A 22,301-nucleotide genomic window follows, 5' to 3' on the forward strand; every position below is an offset into this window, starting at 1 on the left:
ACCAGAACCTTGCAGTTTGCAGTAAGAGAAAAATGACATGCAAGGTGACAGTTGTGTGGAAAAAGTCTGAATACTACAAAAAAAGCCTTTACTTAGAACTTCACTTTCATGTTTTCATATAACTTTCAAATTTTCATTAAACCATAACCCAAGGTTCTCACCATTTTTTTTTTAATTTTCATGCATTTTGAGAATGTGCAAAAACAAGTTCGCCACACATACAATAAAACTCAATGGAGAATTGCACGTCTAAAATTCACATTTTTACGTTCGTGTTCGAGAACGTAAAAGAAAAACGACTACTTGCAGCATAAATTCGTGCATTGCACGTGAATTTCCATTGATATTTATCAGCCGTTCTGAAAAACGACATGAGAACAGTCGCATACAAATGCAAATTTGAATGTGAAAACGCAAGCAAAAAAATGTTCAGTTCTCCATAATAAGTGTGAGCCCTGCCTGGAAAAAAAAAATCCTGCACAGCACAACTAGGTTCACAGTCCTATGTTTGTGCATCTAAACAATGTAGTAATTGAAAGAACAACTATTCAAAACTGAGGAAAAAAAATAACAGTGGTAAGACGGACACTGACTCATAAACCATGAACAGCTGAACAACCCGAGTGCAGATGGTCCTATACCCAATGCAGAGCCGCATCTGCTACAGCAACCCAAAATATTAGTGCAGTGTTCTCCACCCGGCTAATTTTGGTGAGCAGAGGTAGTGGTGAGTATTGCCACATACATATAATAAAATCTAATACTGTATATTTTTATTAATAAAACAGCAGCACTCCCCACGGTGGACTCCTTAACAGAAGAAGCAAGGGAAACATTTATATCGGGAGCAGGGGGGGGGGGGGGGGGGGGGGGACAGGCCGGTGGATCTGAAAAGCTGTTTATTAATAAAAAATATACAGTCTATTAGATTTTATTATATGTATGTGGCAATACTCACCACTACCTCTGTACTATCTAGGAATTTTGAACCAAAATGGACTCCCGTGTGGCATGTGTTATTTTCCTGTACGCGATCGGCTTTATTTTCATAATTTTGGTGAGCGCCCGGATGTAATTGGCTCACCTCCTCATCCACCTCCTATGCTGTAAGCAGAGTTGTGCCGGCCCTGCATTCCCTCCATTGCGCTCCACCCGGCTACTTTTTCATGCCACCCAGCTGGAAAAAAATTCTGGGGAGAACACGGTAGTTGCAGGATCTCAACAGAAATAATTCCTTCTCTCTCAGCCCCAAACTAGAGATGGTCAATGAGACCCAAAAAGTTTTAGCTTGCATGCAAAATGTATTTAACCAAATGCAAATCCTTCTGATTGATAGGCACACATTCCAAATACTGTATAAATGTACACGCAATGTGGATTTGCATCTCATTGACCATCAGTATCAGCGAAACAGCTGTCAGGCACTTGATACCCCCACTGCATGTACCCGCTGTCTCCCCCACCAGAATAAAGGGACTTTTAAAGGAGTGGTGCCCCGCTTTTTTCTTCAACTCGATAGCATTCAGTTTAGAGGTGGTGGGAGTGAGTTCCCTGGAGGTGAGAAGTCCAGGGCTTGCCTACACTTCCCTCTAGGTATCGCATGGTGGTTTGGGGGCCCCAGCTAGTAATAGAGACCTGGGGCCCCACGGCTGTCGTGCGGACCAGTGTTTGTGACTTGGAAGAAGTCAGTATCTGCACAGAGCTGGAGGTTGCAGAGGTACTACAGTGGCTGGATAGTGTAAATGGTTAAGGGCTCCGCCTCTGACACAGGAGACCTGAGGAGGTTCGAATCTCGGCTTTGCCTGTTCAGTAAGCCAGCACCTATTCAGTAAGTAGTTCTTTGGGCGAGACTCCTTAACACTGCTACTGCCTACTGAGTGCACTTTAGTGGCTGCCTCGTAAGTGCTTTGAGTCAGACAGGAGAAAAGCGCTATACAAAAAAAAAAAAAAAAAAAAAAAAAAAAATTATTGCAGTAGTGAAAACTTACCGTATATACTCGCAAGCAAGCCGAATTTTTGACCCCCCAAAAGTGGGCCAAAAGTTGGGGGGTCGGCTTGCTTGCGAGTCATGTGTGGGTGGGTGGGTGGGTGGATAGGTGCTGTCCCTCCCCGCTCCCCCCGCGGCCACCGCTGCTATTACCTTAGGCGGCGCCGCTGCCTCTATCCCCGTCCTCCTCCGGTAACTCATTCACAGCAGCGCGCCCCCCGCTGCTGTGATGACGCAGGAAACCATAGAGAGCGGTTCCCATAGTAACGGCATCACGCTACAGGAAGCCGCTCTCTATGGTTTCCTCGTCATCACAGCAGCGAGAGGCGCGCTGCTGTGAATGAGTTACTACCGGAGGAGGACGGGGATAGAGGAAGCGGCGCCGCCTGAGGTAATAGCAGCAGCGGCGGCCGCAGGGGGAGCGGGGAGGGACAGCACCTACCCACCCATACTGGGGCATTATGCTAGCTATATGGGGCACTATACTAGCTATACTGGGGGCACTATACTAGCTATACTGGGGGCACTATACTAGCTATACTGGGAGCACTATACTAGCTATACTGGGGGCACTATACTAGCTATACTGGGGGCACTATACTAGCTATATTGGGGGCACTATACTAGCTATACTGGGGGCACTATACTAGCTATACTGGGGGCACTATACTAGCTATAATGGGGCACTATACTAGCTATACTGGGGGCACTATACTAGCTATACTGGGGGCACTATACTAGCTATACTGGGGGCACTATACTAGCTATACTGGGGGCACTATACTAGCTATACTGGGGGCACTATACTAGCTATACTGGGGGCACTATACTAGCTATACTGGGGGCACTATACTAGCTATACTGGGGGCACTATACTAACTAAACTGGGGCACTTCACTAGCTATACTGAGCACTATACTAGCTATACTGAGCACTATACTAGCTATACTGAGCACTATACTAGCTATACTGAGCACTATACTAGCTATACTGAGCACTATACTAGCTATACTGAGCACTATACTAGCTATACTGAGCACTATACTAGCTATACTGGGGCATTTTACTAGCTATACTGAGTACTACCTACCTATACTGAGCACTATACTAGCTAAACTGGGGCACTTCACTAGCTATAATGAGCACTATACTAGCTATACTGAGCACTATACTAGCTATACTGAGCACTATACTAGCTATACTGAGCACTATACTAGCTATACTGAGCACTATTCTAGCTATACTGGGGCATTTTACTTGCTATACTGAGCACAACCTACCTATACTGGGCACTATACTAGCTATACTGGGACATACTGGGGGGATCACGCGGCCAGCGTTTCCTACCCCCGGCTTACATGAGGGTCAATCATTTTTTCCTGTTTTTTGGGGTAAAAGTGGGGGGGTCGGCTTACATGCGGGTCGGCTTGCTTGCGAGTATATACGGTAATTGAAAGTGAGGAATACAGAGGCTGCCATCTTCATATCACTTATAAACAATGCCTATTGCCTGGTTGTCCTGCTGAGCTTTTGGCTTTTTGAGTCACACACCTAACGATACAGAAGAGAAATCACAGGTTGCAGGTTTTTTTTAATTCACAATATACTGTATAAACGTAACGGTATATCCGCAGAGTTATTTATTAACTTCAATTTATAATTAAACATCTTTTACCCTCGCTTGATTGTCAAAAGATCACAAAAGCAAACTCTTCCTCCCCATAAAATGGAGTGTGCCTTGGCCCATTAATTCAGGATGAGCTTCTACTCTGTTATGTTATCAAGGTTAAGGTGCTCATTAACGGTACAATTTTTCACTAAATGCAATCTTTCGATGCAATTTAAACGATCGTAACTAATCAGGAGGCAATTATCAATTGTTAACATTTACTGAACGATTCTTTCTTCAAATTCGATCATAAAATACAACTTTCTGATCGATTTTATCCTATTTAGCAATCGACCAAAGAATCATTCCTTATCGGTTGCCTTCATAAACGGCAACATTTCTATACAATATGATCGTAAAAATCGCTTCATAAGATCGCATTTGGTGAAAAAAAAATTGTACCGTTAATGGGCACCTTGAGAAACATCTCCCAGGCATAGCCCAACCATTCTATTGTTCCTCGAAATGATTTTGTACTTAAGTAGAGAGTTACTCCTTAATTTATCATCAATGGGTAAAGGACAATAGACTGACCATAGTGGCTAGTGCCTTGTACACACCATGCAATTTCCCATCAGATTGATGTAACGAATGGTGTCAGCACACAGAGTATATCTGATTATTGATGATCTGCAGTAATGCCAGTAATACAGATGTTATACCTGATTATATTGTGATCTGCAGAATCACCATTAATACAAGTATAGCTTGACACAGGACACCTAAAGTAGTGTGAGTGTTTGGTGCAACAGTAAGAAAGGTTATCTCCCGAGGAGCAGGAGATACAGACACTACTGCAGCCAAGGATTCCCTGAAGAGCAGGGATTTGGACTGCACCGCAGCCAGTGGACCCCTGAGGTGCAGGTGGCCTCTTGACTGTGTAGAAACTAACCTCTTTTAAGAGGAGGAGATGGAGACTGTACTGCAGCCAAGGATTTCCTGATGGGCTGGGAATCAGACTGTACTGCAGCCAGTGGACTCCTATGGGGTAGAGTCCACTGACTGGACTGTAGGGAGGTCTTACTGCGGAGCAGGTAGCCTTTACAGCTAATGGACACCTAGAGAGCTGGTGTCGCAAGGAGTACAGTGAGGCTGCTCACCCAAGGGACGAGTGACAGCCAGAAGGTTCAGACAGGCCAGGTCGGCAACACACAAGTAGATAAAGTACAGAGACAGAAGACGGTATCCGGGTACAGGCAAGGTTGGCAAAAGGTAGACAGACAGGCAAGGTACCGAATCAGTAAGCAGGAGAGTGGTCAGGAAAGCCAGGGATCATAACAGGTAATAGTATAGCAATATCCTAGTCTTAGGTGTGAGGTCCTTGGTCTCAACACCTGGGAACTAGTCTAGAGTATAACAGTACAATAATACAATAGAGGCTAAAGCGGAATATGACTAAGTGTGAATTCCCAGCTCCAGCTGGTTCTAACACACTGTAAGATCTGACTGAAGTGTGAGTGCTCACACGTGAGTATTCGCAACGGCAGACAACCTGCAACTGACAAGCAAGTCCTATATATACTTGCAGCGCTCCGCAGCGCCGCCCCAGCCACTCAGCCAATCCGGAGTCCAGCTGGGATCAGCTGATCGGCCTGATCAGCCGATTCCACTTCTGCTGGCATAAAGGTCCTGTCGCCTGGTGCGCGCGCGAGCGCGTAGCTCTCCATCTGTGTGCACCAGAAGGACCAGGCGAACCAGTGACATGTTGCTGCACGGAAGAGGCCGCCGGCTGGAACGCGGAGATAGCCGCCCTGCCGCTTGCCCGCGCTGCGGTATCTCCGCTATTCCTTACAATTCACTTTTCGAATTTATTATTTTCTGACCGGTCTGATCAGGTTTCCGATCGATTTTGAACAGAAGTAAATGGAAAAAGTATCAGAAATCTGATCGGACCTGATGGACATTGATTCGACCCTTCGATCTGACTGTAAATTGCATGGTTTGTACCGTGCATAAGGCTGTCAGGGGTTCTATTGCCATTCCATGTCACCTGACTATCTTGGCTGGCACTTCTATCCAAGGCACAGTAAAAATTGTGTTAAATCGTCATGAGATCTATAGAAAGAATACAATTAACATAAAGCACGCAAATCAGTTCCACAAAGACTGCACAGGTGAAGCAACTATTACAATAAACCGCTAGTAAATACCATATGCCTTGGCAGGAATAACTGCCTTGGCTTGCTGAACTTTTGAGCTTCCCTCCAAGCATTCATTTACTTGGGTGATTATAGAAATGCGGTTTTCCAGTTGGTCACAAGCTGACTGTGGCAGTGAGGCAATTAAACCAGGTGTTTAGCTGCTCTCGTAACTCAACACCACAGTTCACTCCAGAAGACCACCACATTACCACTGGGGTCCTATGCAGACATGCGGTTTCCACAAGTAACACAAGTCTGCAAGTAACATTCACTTTACTACCCCTCAACCGTGCCAAAACGCTGTCCATGCACAAGTGTAAAGGCCCATCAGTTAAATGCACATTTTAGAGGTCCCTAAGAAGCCATGTTTTTGTGCCCACAAAACCCTCTGTGTTGCAAAGACTTTTTGTTAATATAACTGGCTTTTAAGCCATTAGCAACTTCAATAGTTATCTCATTTGAGATAAGTGCACTGCTTTTGACCTCAGCCAGCAGAACTTGTTGAGCAGAAAATTCTTGGAAAGCTTTGATCTCTCTCTACTAGCAGAACATATAGAAACTGAAAGCAGAAGTCCTCTGTTACTGTCTCACACTGCCCCCTAGTGACAAGTGGCCATAAATGCACATTACTCAGCAGTACTTATTAGAAGCAGACAAATGTAGCAAATAAGAAAACAGGTGCTTAAATTGTATTGGAGCACTTGCATGCCTCTAAAATTAGCTGCTAAAGGGTTAATGCCATGATCAAGACAAACCAGTTCCCAAATCTTATTGTTCCCCGTTATTAATCTGATCTTCCCTGTATTCACTATTCAAACCTATTCTCAGAAGCAGCCAAAGGAACCCAAATATATTCTATAAAAAAAAATGAAACTCCCTGGCAGCAGAAGTATAGGGATGCATCCCTCAATGCAAAGCTCCACCACCTGATTATCCTATACATAGGCCAGGAGGTCTCCAAATAGTAAGATCCCGAGAGCAATCCAAATGGATGTTTGAAATGCTTTGAGCGCCTGGTTACCACTTTAAGGCCCCGTTCACATTGCACGCGTTCCCATCCGCGTTACGGGAACGTGTGCGGGAGGCCGACACGCACGACATCAGACAGTGCATAGAGTGCACTGTCTGATGTTCACACTGCATGCGTTCCGGACCTGTGCGGTCCGGGAATGCATGCTGCACGCGTTTCCTAGCAAATCAAAGCCATGCAACGCACAGACGCATATGACGTGCGTTCCTGTGCGTTGTGTTCTGAACGGAACGCGCCTGCGTTCTGTGATGTGAACGGGGCCTTACTTTTTACTGGAACCATAGTGCCTGAAACTGCGAGATACTTGTGTTTACTTCATATCCTAGGAAGAAATATGACACAGAGGGCATGAAGACTGCTCGTTATCTCGTCACCCAGGCAATGCAGAGAGGAAAGTGACAGCTGTTGCACTGAAGTTACCTGTGTGAACTCTATGCAACATTCTGCCGTCTTATCTGCAGGTATTCGTGACAAAGATACATTTCTTCCTCAGTAGATAACCACATTGCTCACATGCTGCCTGCGCTATTTTTATGCAAGATATTAAGCCTATCCAGAAATACTTTCTTTTCTCCCCTTGGTGCTAAGGCTAGATCCATACTGGAGAGGAAAATGTACCATTTCCTAGATGGGAGGACAAATCAACTGATCCTATGTCAAGTATAGGATCCACTCAGGCATGTTCTGACATGTCTGTTGTAGTGACGGAAAGTACATTTTCATCCTAAAGGACTTTTCCGGACGCTAGAGAGAAGTTGGACATGTCACAGATATCTATGCTATGTATGACGTCTGTTGCAACAGACCCCATCGAACTAGTAAAAAAAAAAGTGAGACTGTCACAGCGGCTTGTATACCACAGGTGTCAAACTACAGTTCTTGAGGGCCAAATCAATGTCTGTGTTTAAACACGCCTAAGTGAAGTCGGCTGAGGCAACCGATAACGGCCACCTCAGCCGTCAATCAGGCGTGTGTACGGCACCCAATGAGTGATCCGCCGGATGGATCTACTCAACCTCAGCAACGCTGATCCCCACACTGATCCCATTTTCGCGCCACTCCCCGCCCGATTTCACGCCTGCGCCGCCCCTCCCGTCTCGCACTCCCATAGCAAAACAGTGTGTTGTCAATTACACAGCTGACAGGCGTGTGCGCAGCCCGGCCCAGCAATGTTGCCCAAGGGGATACATTTCTGATCCAACAGGCGACATCAGTTGAATATGTGGATGCAGACTATGATGGATGCAGACTATGATGGATGCAGACTATGATGGATGCAGACTATGATGGATTGAGAAATGTATTCTACTTAAAGAGAACCGTTACTGAGAGGGCTATGGATGTTTCATTTTAAACAATACCAGTTGCTGGTCAGTCCTGCAGATCTCTTTGGCTACAAAAGTGGCTGAATCTCGCACCTGAAACAAGCATGCAGCTAACCCAGTCTGACTTCAGTCAGAGCACCTGATCTGCATGCTTGTTCAGGGGCTGTGGCTAAAAGTATTAGAGACACAGGATCAGCAGAAAAGTGAGGCAACTGGTATTATTTTAAAAGGAAAAATCCATATCCTTCTCAGTTTAGGTTTCCTTTAAAGAGGAACTGTTGCGAAAATCTTAACATTTAAAACACATACAAATAAGTATGTTTCGTCCTGAGTGAAATGAGCCATAAATTATTCCTCTTCTATGTTTCTGGCATTTACAGTAAGTAGTAGAAATCTGACATTACCGACAGGTTTATGCACTTGAGTAACTGATCACCAGATGTGAAAGATACTTATCACAAAAAGCAGCAGCAAACCACCCCAGATACCTGCATGAAAATGGGGAACAAGGAAATTTGGGTACCCAGCTAGCAGAGTATCATAAAATTTCAATATTCTACGTTTAAAAAGTGTAAGTTACTTTAGTATAACATTTTACTGCAACTTACTACAACTTAATCCAACACTATGCTCCCACAGAACCCTCTCTTACTGATGCCAAACATTAACCCCACTGCTCCTCAAGCCTAACCCTTAGTTAAAACTCCGAAGCAAGTTAGCACACCTTGCTTAAATGCGTGAAGCAATTTGGTGCATAAGTCAACACAAAATTGACAACTGTTTTGACGCCAGAGGATCTCCTTCTTCAGAAATTACACTTTCTGAAAAAGTTGGCCAACCGTGGCCCTGAAACAGTTGACAATTTTGTGTTGACGTATGCATTAAATTGCTTCACTCACTAAAACAAGGTGTGCTAACCTGCTTTGGACTTTAGCCATTACTGATGTATGACATTGCTAAGCACCTGGTTATGCACCCACCATTTGGGAAAGGTGTGCCACTCCAAACCGACCACTAGACTAATATGGTAACACATTCAGTACGGGCAATTTGTGCGCAGGTGAGGAAAGAGGGGAGGGAGAGATAGAAAGAAGACAATCATAGAGACTTTTAAAGCTTTCTTTAAGAAGTGCAAACGAGAATTAAATAGTGCTCTTGCCCTTCTAGTTTGACACTGATCTTCACCAAGTTTTCTGTTAGAACATTAATTCTGCAGTAATCCATTAAACATTACACTGGGACAGCATGGCTTTTATTGGAACTATTTAAAAAATGTTTATTCAAATGTAATTTGCTTGATACATGAATCAAGGACATCTGAGATATATGGAGAAAGATAAAGTATGTACCTTAGCAATTTTTTTTTTTTTGCAGCATTGTGTAGATCTCTTTCCTTTCATAGCTTAATAGAGTGGGGGAAAGTTTACATGCACTGGAAAAGGTTGGTGCACAGGGCCAGCTAATTCAGCAAGCTGGAGAGCTCTAAGCCCATGAAGAGTTCATCGCAAAGTGAATAATGTAGGAAAATACGGCTGGGCACCTCCAGTTTAAATGCAAATTTATGCAATGCCATTAAAAAACCAGTACAGTGATAAATAGCACATCAGCATGGAGAGAGGTACAGTATGCAGGAGGTCGACAGCTGTTTCGCACTCATTCAAATGGAGTGCTTCATCAGGACCCCGAGCCCCCCAACTACCCCTTTAGTATACTCACTAATGGTGATCACAGAAACCTGAGCAGGCGGGACGCCAAAGCCGCGCAGCCATACCCTCCGTCCTCACACTTCCTGAATGCATCTGCGTTCCACTGGCAGGAAAAAGGAAGTGGTCACTCGCTAAGGCAGCCAATAGGCTTATCCAGTGACATACAATGCTCAGCGTGACTTACACTAGAGCTCCCCGCCCACTCAGAGTAAAAAGTGTACACCGCCCCCCCCCCCCCCCCCCAACCCGCACTCAGCCGATCGCAGCACGGAGAGGACAAAAACAATACTAGTCCAACCAGGGCTGGAACGGCGGTAATCTAAGACACCCACTGGACAGTGGGTGGCAATACATGGAAATGAGTCCTAAATGTCCTCCTTTTAAGCAAGATATACTACCATGTCGCTAAAACCTGTTTTACAAATGCGGACTGCAAAAAAAACTTGCAGCAATGACATCATGCTCGGATTTCTGTCCGGGTTCTCTCCGCTAAAAAAAAAAAAAAAAAAAAAAAAAAGTACACAAATATCTGTACAGCTCTCATTCCCCAAACAATATACATTTACTATAGATGTTAATGAGTTTGGTGTGAGTAACCAATAGTATTAATATCAGTCATTTTATATAACGTATGTTAGACTATTGATGTAATGCTCGTGTCAAACTCCTACTTTCTCTCACTTACCCTGCAGCTCCCGCTAAATCTAATTGTGATCCTCCTACTCCCACTATTCCTTCCTACTTTCCCAACTCACTGTCACTTCAACTACACTAACCTCACTGGCGCTTCTTCTAACACTAATCTTCCTACACCTGCCACCACCATTCCTATCCCTACACCAAACACCAACCTTCCTATTCCCTACACCCAACCCCAACCTTCCTATCCCTACTTCTAACACCAACCTTTCTACCCCCATACCATTCTACCCCTACACCAACCTTCCTACTAATACACCCAACACCAACCTTCTTATCCCTACACCAACCTTCCTACCCCTACTTCTAACACTACCTTTCCTGCTCCTACATCCTCACTTACTGATGAAACATGGCTGCTTCCCAATCATTTTACCATTGCTTCCCAATCCTAATATGGTTGCAGAGTTAACAAATCTGTTGCAAATCTAAGCACCCTGACGCTCCATCAACACTGCAGACTATGGTACTGCCAAGGATGAGGTTTGCACCAAAAGTGAGCGCTTTGCTCTAACGACTGTATAGCGATAATTCAGAGCAACATTTACTGAAAGTGAGTACGAGCCTTTAAGGCTATGGCAGCCTATTGGTTTGGGGGTTCATATCGGCTTTAGTAATTTGATTGATTGGAACAATGAACCTAAATAAAAAAAAAAAAAAAAGTAAAGGCTCTGCATTTAAAAAAATAAATAAAATAAAAAAATTGTAAATCTTATTTCAAATAAACTTTAAGTAGGGTCAAAATACATTTTAAATCACTTCATGCAAAATACATTTTAAATAACATTTGACTATAGGGCAATATTGCTTAGATAAGTGAAGACTAATGTGGCGTTAGGGATCTGTATAACACACACGGGATCACTAGACTTGTGCAATATTTACGTGCACATATAGAGCACCGGTTTTAACTTTTTAACTAGGTTATCCATTACTTTCATGCTTTGCAGCACCTGGATTATGTAAGTGAAAATATAACACATAGGCATTTACTTTCTCATTCATTTTACGAGATCACAACATCTCAGGGGCGTTTGTGTGAAATCTTGCCAATCTACATCACAGCTCTGTACAACAATTTAATAACCTGTGAACAAAGAGCAGGCTGGCAGGCTTTTTACCTGTGTTCAATGAGGATTTCTATGGCAAATTGTGGGGCGATTTTGTTGTATGAATGCCCCCCAAGAGGTCTAGCACACAAGGTAACATATGATACAACAAATACTGTAATTCAACTAAGTAGAACAGAAGAAAATTCTGTTGCCCAATTGGTAGTGTTTTATTGGTTGTTAAAGGGCCACCCCAGCGTAATAAATAAGCAGTTAAAATTTGACAGAAGTGACAATAATAATAATAATAATCCGAACATTTGTATAGCGCTTTTCTCCTGTTGGACTCAAAGCGCTCAAGAGCTGCAGCCACTGGGACGCGCTCAGGAGGCCACCCTGCAGTGTTAGGGAGTCTTGCCTTGAACTCCTTACTGAATAGGTACTGACCCTAGCCAGGATCGAACACTGGTCTCCCATGTCAAAGGCAGTGCCCTTAACCAGTACTCTATTCAGCCACTGACAGAAGTGACAAGGTTTGGACTAGTTCATCTCTTCATGGGGAATTCTCAGGGTTGTCGGTTTTCAAAACCATTTGCTGAAAGACAGTTGGACTACTGACAAAATAATGTGCAAGAGAGTAGGGATGCTGACATCTTACCATTTGGGTAAGACGTCACAATTTTTACCCACGTCACAATTTTCCAGACGATCTGTAATTTTGAGCACCGAGTGGACGTTTCCGTGATATCGCAATGTGGGCACAAGCACACAATCACGCAACTGTTGCATAGTGTCATGTAGTCAGAACGACCATCATGGCGGATCTTTAAAATCCCTGACGACTCCCGTGCAAAGTACCGCGGTCGCTTGAAGACTCATTCGCACCCGACATGTAATGTCATGCATACCCACAGCAGGAAGAGGCGTTGCTGAAAGACCGTAACGGAGACGTCGCTGGAAGATATTAACTAGTCCAAAACCTGTCGGTTCTGTCAGATTTTAACTTTAATTTTTTTCTGGAGTGGTCCTTTTACAGTCAGATGTAGCAGTGAATATTGATCAGTAATGCGCCTTATACCCTGTAAAAGTACAAACAATTGATCAATATTATATGAAAGGAGATAGAGCTTTCCAGGAGCAAAAGATGAGCTGGAAGAGCCATCAGACATCTACATACATTTGGCACTTTACTCATGTCTGGCCAACTACAGATAGGGAAATTGACTGGATGGATCAACTTCCTGTACATCTTAGCAGAGGATCAGCCAGTGTGTATTAGACCTAACTAGAAAACCCCCAATTCTCATAGAATCACACACTGCGCTAAGCCACCGCCCACACAAAGCCACCGCCCACATGTCCCATGCACACCAACTACTGATTAATATATAAGTTTGCAGGGAAGTCCCCATCTGTCCCTGATCTGAGGCTATACTGAACTCTCTATTACCGTAAGTAAAGACTGCTGTACTGTACATCACTGATTTTGGTTGGTAACGAGCCTAATGATGGTTTATAATCTGTTCACAATTCGAATCAGCTGACAGGCTGTGTCTCTTCAGTTCAGTAGATAGCAGAGGATTCTGGGAAGTACACAGTGTGCGCATTTATGTGTGAGAGAGCACTGCAAACTAATGTCACAACCGCTAAACATAAACAAGGAGCTTGTGGTCGCCAGCCAACAAAATGCGAGACAATGACAGTCTATTATTAACAGCACAAGCAGGGGAAACCCCTCCAACAAGATCACTGAATACAAAGAAGAATGGAGCATTAGGAGGGAAGATCTCCATTTCCTTTCAACCCAGATGAAGTGCCGCCTACAAGTTTCCTGAGCTTGAGAGCAGACAGATGTAATAGCTTCATCTGGCTAACAGAATCCCAATGTACTGAATAGGCAATATGGGGTCATGGCCAATATACAAATCACTTTCTCCAAGGTTTTCTCCAATGTGATATTTTCAATCTTGGCAATAAAATGCCTTTTAAAAACAACCTACAAGCAAGAAAGTGCTCAAAATAATTCTGATACCATTGTTCACCAACTTTTAGGTACTTTTTCAAATGTAAAATACTTATAACTCATTTTAAAGAGAATACAAAAATTCTCGCAGGAGATAAACGCAGGAGAAAAAGTTAATTGCATATTATTTTTTATTATTATTATTTAGTATTTATATAGCGCCGACATATTACGCAGCGCTGTACAATGTATATATATATATCTTGTCACTAACTGTCCCTCAAAGGAGCTCACAATCTAATCCCTACCATTGCCATATGTCTATATATTATGTAGTGTAAGTACTGTAGTCTAGGGTCAATTTTAGGGGGAGCCAATTAACTTATCCGTATGTTTTTGGAATGTGGGAGGAAACCGGAGTGCCCGGAGGAAACCCACGCAGACACAGAGAGAACATACAAACTCTTTGCAGATAGTGCCCTGGCTGGGATTCGAACCAGGGACCCAGCGCTGCAAGGCGAGAGAGCTAACCACTACGCCACCGTGCTGCATATGGGCCACATTGTCTATACAGGCACATCACCATACAGCAATGCCTGTGCCCATAGCAAAATAGCCAGCTTACAGGATTTCCCCTTTAAAGTGGACCTGAACTCTCGCACAGGACAAAAAGGATAACAGACAAATGCACCCTGTATGTATTAAGAGAGTTTAGCCTGTCTAATCACCCCCATCTGTAATCACAACTGTAATTTGGTCTCTCAGCTGGCTGCCTCCTCAGAACAGCTAATTTGTAAATACAGGAGGTTTACCCGAGTACGAGATAACTGGCCGCCGGCTGATCCTGCTGCTGCACAAGTTCCCGGCTGCGGTAAATATTATTCCCCCTCTAGGTCCGCGTGGATGGTGGGGAATGATGTAATTCGGCTTCCAGCTATTGCTGGCGGACGAATTAGTGTTTTAAATGTAACTTCAGCTCTGTCTTCTGACGGCGCCGAAGTTACACTCTGTGTGCCGCTATAGCTGTAATTCCTATTACGGTCTATGGTGGCGCCGGCTGCACCCACATCTCCTGCGCTGGATTACTTATGTTCGTGTTTACCCTATGTCTGCTTCCATGAAAACAAAAAGTAGAAACTGAAGATTTATTGCAGGATTATCAGCTGTAACAAAAAAATGTTTTTCTTTAAAGGTTATTATGCTGTTTATTATCTTTTAGAGCAGAGAGGAAGTTCTGAGTTCAGGTCCACTTTAAAGGGAACCAGAGATGGGGCCACAGCATAAAAACCTACATACCTGAGGCTTCCTCCAGCCTGATCACTCCCACACCATCCTCTTCTGGCTCCCAGTTCGCCGACAATTGGCCCTGTAAAGTTGTCCGGGGCCAAACTGCGAATGCGCGGCCGGGTGCTCCCGCCGTGTTCACGTCGCCGGAGGTGCTCTGCGCAGTACTACTGTGCAGGCGCAGAACGCTCCCAGAGACTGGGTAGCATGCCTGGCCGTGCCACCTGGCGGATTTTACGGGGAAAGTTGCGGGTGAACGGGGAGCCAGAAGAGGGCGGCGTGGGAGTGATCAGGCCGGAAGAAGCCACAGTTATGTATGTTTATATGCTGTGGCCCCATCTCAGGTACACTTTAATTACCTTTATAATGTGAATAGAGGATTTGTAAAAACAAACAAAAAAATGGTAATAGCAGAAAACAACAAGGTAAAAAATAAATAAAACTACAAGTGAACCTGTCATCTGCATGCCCACTTGAAACAAATGACTTAGATGCACAAAACAGTTAAGAGTGGTGCTAGTATGTTTTGCTCACCCATTACATTGCAATACTGTGTGGTTCAGTTGTCCAGCTGCCTTAGATTGAGTGCCACTTGGTCTTTGTATGAGCAGCTGCACCTGCTATTCACTTGGGGGGCTGGTGTCAGTTGCTGCTGGGGTAATGAACAACTGCATATTTTATAACCATATCATGCCATGTCTGGCAGGAAGCTGCAGACTTGTGCACAGTGCGGACCACATACCAAACCACCTCCACCTGCCCAGTAGTGCCACACAGATAGCAGCAGAGACCGATGAGCCCCATACTCCTCCTGTCAGCTGTTTACACTAGAGAACTACAGCTGGTGCTGAATGTTTGAGATTTTCCCTATTGTTTGCCAATAGGTCAGGCTCCTAAAGAGAGTGGTAAAGCATACCTGAAGTTAAAGAAATATTCCAGGCCTAAATGTTTTTAGGAAAAGATTGAATTGCACGATTTCTGTCAGTAATTGCGATTTCGATTCGATTCACAATTTTCTTCAAATCAAACTTTAGTACATCACACAGTCCAGCTCTGTCACCTCAGGTCAAATGCACAGTGCCCACAGAACACATCTTGCACACACACAGAATGAGGCACACACAGGGTTGTCAGTGATCTGATGTGCATTGTGCAGGTTTGCCAAGGAGGCGGGGCGGAGCTATGATAAATCTTAGCCTGGATGCTTGGCTCGTAGTAGGTAGTGGCACTGTTTCACTGCCTGGCCAAACTCTTGACTGACAATCTGAAGACGCGCTAGGCTAGGAGCAAGAAAGCGCGAGAGCCTGTGGGCGAAAAGAGAGCCTAGAGCTTGTGGGCAGAGTCTGCCACCCGTCCAGCTGATGGTGTGCTAGGTTGGACGGAGCAAAAGAGCGCGAGAGCCTGCCGCGGCCACCCCCCCAGCCAATGACGCGCTAGGCGGAGGGAGAAAGTGAGAGACTGAGCCCTGTGATGATGTCGGAGGTGGAGACGGCACTTGGAAGAAGGAAGGAGATGGTTAGAACCACTAAAGCCGCCGCTACTTACACGGAGCGGCAAGCAGAAAATAGACTGCCTGCCTCTGCCTGGCTGAACTGGTACACTGTGGGAGGGATATCGTGAGAAATCGCCTCGTTCTTGATCATGGAGTCGTTTCTGTGATCGCGATTTCGGTCTTAAATCGATAAATCGTACAGGCCTAGGTTCACATTTATTACCTTTTAAACAATGCAAACCCCAATTTCAGATTCCTTAGGACTTGAAAGAGGGGCCTGCGCAGCCACACTGCTTCTGGGGCAAAGCTGCCAACTGGATCTAGTCCGGGCCACTAATGAAGGGGATTACCAGCCGATGGAGTGTTTCGCCAGGGGACAGTCACAGCGATAAGTGTCTGCTCTGCTATGGCCTCATAATACCCCCTGGAGGGTGTCCGTCGATCGGCCGCAAATTCTACCGTCGCACGCCAGACCCATTTCAAGTGAGATCTTTCTGTCTGGAGAGATCAATAGTTTCCATCTATATTGGCCAGAAATTGATTGAATTTACTATCAGGTGGCCATTTTGGGGCGTCGAACCCTGGCATATTCTATCAGAGAATTTGACGGAGAAAATCAATAAGTGTATGGGCATCTTCATTGTGTCTCAAAGGAGCTTGCAATTTACTACCAACCATTAGTCACCGCCTAATACTGGGAATACACAATGAGTTTTTTTGGCAGACAGACAATTTCTGACAGGTCCGATCTGATTTTTTTTTTCTTATAAAAGTGAATGGAAATCAAATCGGAAAACGATCGGAAAATCGTTCGGACAGTAAATCTGCCCAAAAAAGTGTATTCCCAGCATTATGTTCCTATTGTACTCTAAAGCTAAAATGGAGGCAGTCCAATTAACCTACCTGAAGGTTTTTAGGATGTGTGAGGCAACCAGAGTTCCTGGAGGAAACCCACGCGGACATGGGAAGAACATACCCTGTGCAGACACTTGTCACAGCAACTAAGCAACGGTTTCTCAATGGGGAAACCAACAGTAAATAAGCACCAATATGCTTGTGTGAACAGACTCAAAGTTCTTTGTTATTTCAGGGATATTATAATTGCTTGAGATCAAAAGATTTAACCAGTTGTAAGCATTTAAAGAGAGACTGAAGCCTAATAAAATCCTTGTTTTTACCTTCGTTATGTTCAGCAATATCAGGAGTCCTGAGACGCCGCACTCCTGCGTCTGAACGAGGGCTTTATACCCCTGAAATCCCCGGGGCAAAAATGGGGGAGTGCTTCCTGTAAGAGGCAGAGCTCAGTGCTGTAGCTCTGCCTCTAATGTAGTCAATCTCCGCTGATCACCGCCTCTCCTCAACCCTATCAATCTTCTTTCACAGAGAGGGGTGGGGAGAGGCAGAGATCCGCGCACAGATGGACTCCAGTGGAGGCAGAGCTACAGCGTTCTGCTCTCTCTCCCCGGGCAGCAAAATCCACGACCACAATGTATCACTGCTGAATATGCAAATCATCTTTTGTTGTCCCTGTAAGCTAAACACACTTTCAGAACCACTGGAATGCAATGATGTGTCAGCTTGTTAATACAGAGCCACAATAATCCAACATGTATACTGTGTTTCAGATTGGCTGGTCAGTGCATGGATGGCATGGATATAGCTCCATGGGGTAGGACTTAAAGCACCCAGAGTTCCAGATTACCCTGCAAGTTCATGGTGAATCAGACCTTTGCGATTATTCTGACGCAATGACCATATGTCTCCCACGATGCTTCACTGCTGAATATAAGGAGGCAAACTTTTGTTTTGCATAACAGCAGGAAAACACAGCTATGATTTGGTGTACATTTAGAAAGTGTTTGCGGCTCGAGATGCTGAATCCAGAGATGTGGAGTCGGTACAAAAATCATCCGACTTAAACGCCAACATTTATGAAACCACCGACTCCAGGTACTCAAAACTGCTCCGACTCCACAGCCCTGGCTGAATCATAATGCGTTTCTACGGTAAACGCAACCAACCACCTATATGTACGGTCCCCCACAGGCCCAAATATTCTATGGGCATTTCTCTTCCCAGCAGCAAAAACAGGAAAACAAGCACCCGGCTGCATGTGTAAATTAATTAGGCCTATAGAAGTGCTCCCGATGAAGCAACCATAGAACAATATGGAGGAAGTACCCAGTGTGAGGAAGATCAGCAGCTTATCATGAGTAGCGGTAGAATAGGAACCAGCCCTGGCACACATCCTGTGTTCAACAGAGACTTCTTTGTGACATCAACATACAACCGCCACAGGAAGGAAAACACACACAAGACATGACAAATGGCATGCCGATACCGGAGAGAAACAACATAGAACATGGCGGACCTGAATCCATGGCAAATGCACAGAAGAAAATACATGCGTCTTAAGCCAACTACGTTACTCACGCTAGATAAGAGTTATTTACAAACAATTCTCTAAAAAAAAAATAAAAAAAAAATCTGCGAATAATGTGACATGCTATAATTCCGAAGTACTCCAATGACATGGTCGTTCACAACACCATACAGAATGCAGCCACGCTCAAGCAGAGAAGCTGTGCATGTGTGGTCTAATGCCATTTGAAGACGTGGGCTGACGTGAACGATAATCGCATATACAGATTTGCCAGGGTAAATTGTGTGTTGTGTTCCAAGGGATGTCAAGGGCTGCTCATTTTTCAAGCTGGGTTGTACTACAACCGAGTAACAAGCAGACGATCATTTGCTTCCAAAGGCTTCAATCTAATGTAGGGGTGCCAGTGGCATAGATTGTGATCTACCGGTAGATTGCAAAGGACTTCTGGGTAGATCCCACACCTCCTGCCTGAGTGAGGTGTCGTGCTGCAGTTGCGGCTTGCATCTGTAGAGAGATTCAATTCATAATTTTTAAAAGTAGCTGGCAAGCTGAAAAAAAAAGAAAATAAAAAAAAAATACATGCAACCTCTGATCTAATGTACATACCAGGCTTTGAGTAAGTAAGTGTGCACACACTTCACAAGCAAAAACTACTACATGTGAATGGCAGACACTTGCCAGGCAATTACCAGATACATACATGTCAACTTTAGGCCTCTTTCAGAGAGTCACCTAAACTACGTGCATTTGGAGCAGTTCAGTGTCCCATCTGCTGGCCACAAGTGCCATTCCGCTGCAGTTTAACCCCACGCTTGTCAGGCTTTAAAGAGGAACTCCAGTGAAAATAATGTAGTAAAAAAAGTGCTTCATTTTTTACCATAATTATGTATAAATGATTTAGTCAGTGTTTGCTCATTGTAAAATCTTTCCTCTCCCAGATTCACATTCTGACATGTATTACATGGTGACATGGTTACTGTGGGCAGGTTATGTAGCTGCTCCTAGCTGTTTTGGCTGTTAGAGACAGCTGTAAACAGCTAATTCCTGTCTGTGAACATTGTTACATTGTGGCAGTTTGCCCAGAGTATCGCGGTACTCCGAGCTTCTTGTGGGAGGGTTTCAGCACAAAATCAGTCATACAGCGCCCCCTGATGGTCTGTTTGTGAAAATCATATTTCTCATGTAAAAGGGGGTATCAGCTACTGATTGGGATAAAGTTCAATTCTAGGTTGGAATTTCTCTTTAACATGCCACGGAGTTACCCTGTGGCAGATAACTGTGACACGTCATGTCTGAGCACGGTCTGTGTTGTAACGGATTGCATTATTCTAACTCGCTGCATGTAGGTTTTGAATCAAAAGGTATGGTGTGCTGTGTCCATTGCCGCTCACACACATGTGCGTTATGCAATGCGTACAGTATGAACCCAGGCTTAGGGTGATGAATGTCTGAGCTGGAAAAATTAAATATGGAATTTAGTGGAAAGCCTGACCCATCCAGGAGTCAGAAGAAAAATCTTTAGGAACCAGCTCCGCTGACAACTGTAGAAAGCCTCAGACGTTAGAAGCTTGCTATCATTTGCTTGAGTAGAGCCATCTAGGTGCTTCCCCTGTTCATGGACATCTCTATGCCTCTTTTTGGCGGCTTGGATGAAGAGGCTTTGAATTCACAGCTGGCATGGATGTGATTCGTTACTATATAGTCTGGCAAGCTCATCCGGTTATTGCACTATCTGCAGTCTAGCAGAGCAATATTTGTGCAGGAACAGTGCTGTGTCTGCTGCTAAAGCCAGATAACTTGACATAGATAGGAGGTGCCAGCCCAATACTGTCTGGGGCCGATTGCTGACCTTAAAATTCATACAACATACCTATATAGCATATAGTTTGTATACTCCACATAACGCAACTCTCTGTTTATCTAATGAAGGAAGTCACAGAGACCGATCACTTGAAGCAACAATGCAATATATGGACTAAATAGTGTGCTTGAATTCTGGGATCAACCTTGCTTGGAAAATTGGCAATTTTTTTTTAGTCATACTATCTCAGAAAAAAAAAAAACATATATAAGTAGATAAATACTTGCTCTACTTACATAAGTATTGCACTGTCCACATTTTGATTTTAGTAATTTTTCTACAGGGAAAACAAAAAAAAAATCCTTAGCATTTCCCAATTTAAGTTTGGCTATTTTGAAGCAAATCCTGATGTCATTTCCTCCCTTGCTCTCTACTGATTTGTCAGCCCTTCACTATAGAAAGTGCATTGTCTCAGCATGAGATATATTGGCAAACCAGAGAGGAACGGACGTGTAGAAAGGGAAAACAGGAGGCAAAGAGGCTTCATCCAATCAGGCAAGTCTGAGGGGAAGTAGAGAAGCAGGAAAGGACAACCCAGCATGCCCTGCAACTTCCTTTTTGTGCACCAAATTGTGTGTGTACCAAATTAGAGTCAGGTAAACTGGGAAATGATCATTTATCAACAAGAAAATGAATATTGATTTTAACTTTTGGATTGCCTGGTTAGCATCTTTATTACTTGTTTATTAGATACAAATAAATAATTCATTTTTGATTTTATGCCCAAGAGTTACGCCTAAAATTACTTTGTTTTTATTACTGTGGCAGTTCTCCTGGTCTACTGCTTCATAAAAATAAATGTGGCGTCAGGTAAGCATGTATGTGCCCGTTTGTCTTCCATCGTGCACCACTAGAAGATTTTTCAGTTTTGGTATGACAGCCTCTCTTTATAGTCTGCCAACATTCTACTGTAAATCACCTCATGCTTAATGTTGTTTTGGAGCAAGACTGTTTCTACCTGAGAAACCGATGTTTTTGGCAGAATAGAATATCTGGATTATAAAAGGTGCCAGCTGTACCCGCTCCAAAAAGTAACTAAAAGTTCTTCACTAGCAGGGAGGATTTTGGTTTTTAAAGTATGGAATGGCCACAGCACATGGTTTAGTGCGATGGTCCAGATGATGTGACAGCCAGTCTTGGAACAGATGCCTCCCAGCCGTATCCCACAGAGGGAGCATACTGGCACGCTGACACAAGACCAACGTACACGAAATTCATACTATTATTTTGTGTCAAGTTGTTTTGCAGCCGGATTACATTAAGCCCTTGAGAAAAACTGCAGTCTAATGGAAAAACAGGACACTAGCAAAATTAAAGGACACCTGTAGTGAGAGGCATATTGAGGCTGCCATATTTTTTTCATTTAAATAATACCAGTTACCTGGCTGTCCTGCTGATCTTTCCGGCATCACTAGTGTCTGAATCACACACCTAAAACAACCATGTGGTAAATCTAGACAAACTTCAGACAGAAATAACTGAATTGCATTAGGCTACTTACACACTAAGACGGTGCTACGTTAAGGTCGCATAACGTGCACCTAACGCAACGTATAGTGGGGTTGTAGCTGGACGCTACATTGAGCCGCGTTGAGCAGCTCTTCACACGTCCAGTGATGCCGTGATGCATACTCTTGGACACATGCGGCATCACGTGTTCCCGCCGGCCAATCGCCGCACAGAGCGGCGCTCCAGGAAGTAAACACTGCACG

At 44.1% G+C, this 22,301-nt stretch overlaps 1 protein-coding gene across 11 annotated transcripts in view; it reads right to left on the reverse strand.

The window, feature by feature from the left end:
• Positions 1–22,301, reverse strand: part of NCOR1 (nuclear receptor corepressor 1) — a 262,192-nt gene that overhangs the window by 203,160 nt on the left and 36,731 nt on the right. The window lies entirely within an intron of this gene.

This window comes from Hyperolius riggenbachi, chromosome 2 (genome assembly GCF_040937935.1).
Source record: "Hyperolius riggenbachi isolate aHypRig1 chromosome 2, aHypRig1.pri, whole genome shotgun sequence".
Taxonomy (NCBI): Eukaryota; Metazoa; Chordata; class Amphibia; order Anura; family Hyperoliidae; genus Hyperolius; species Hyperolius riggenbachi.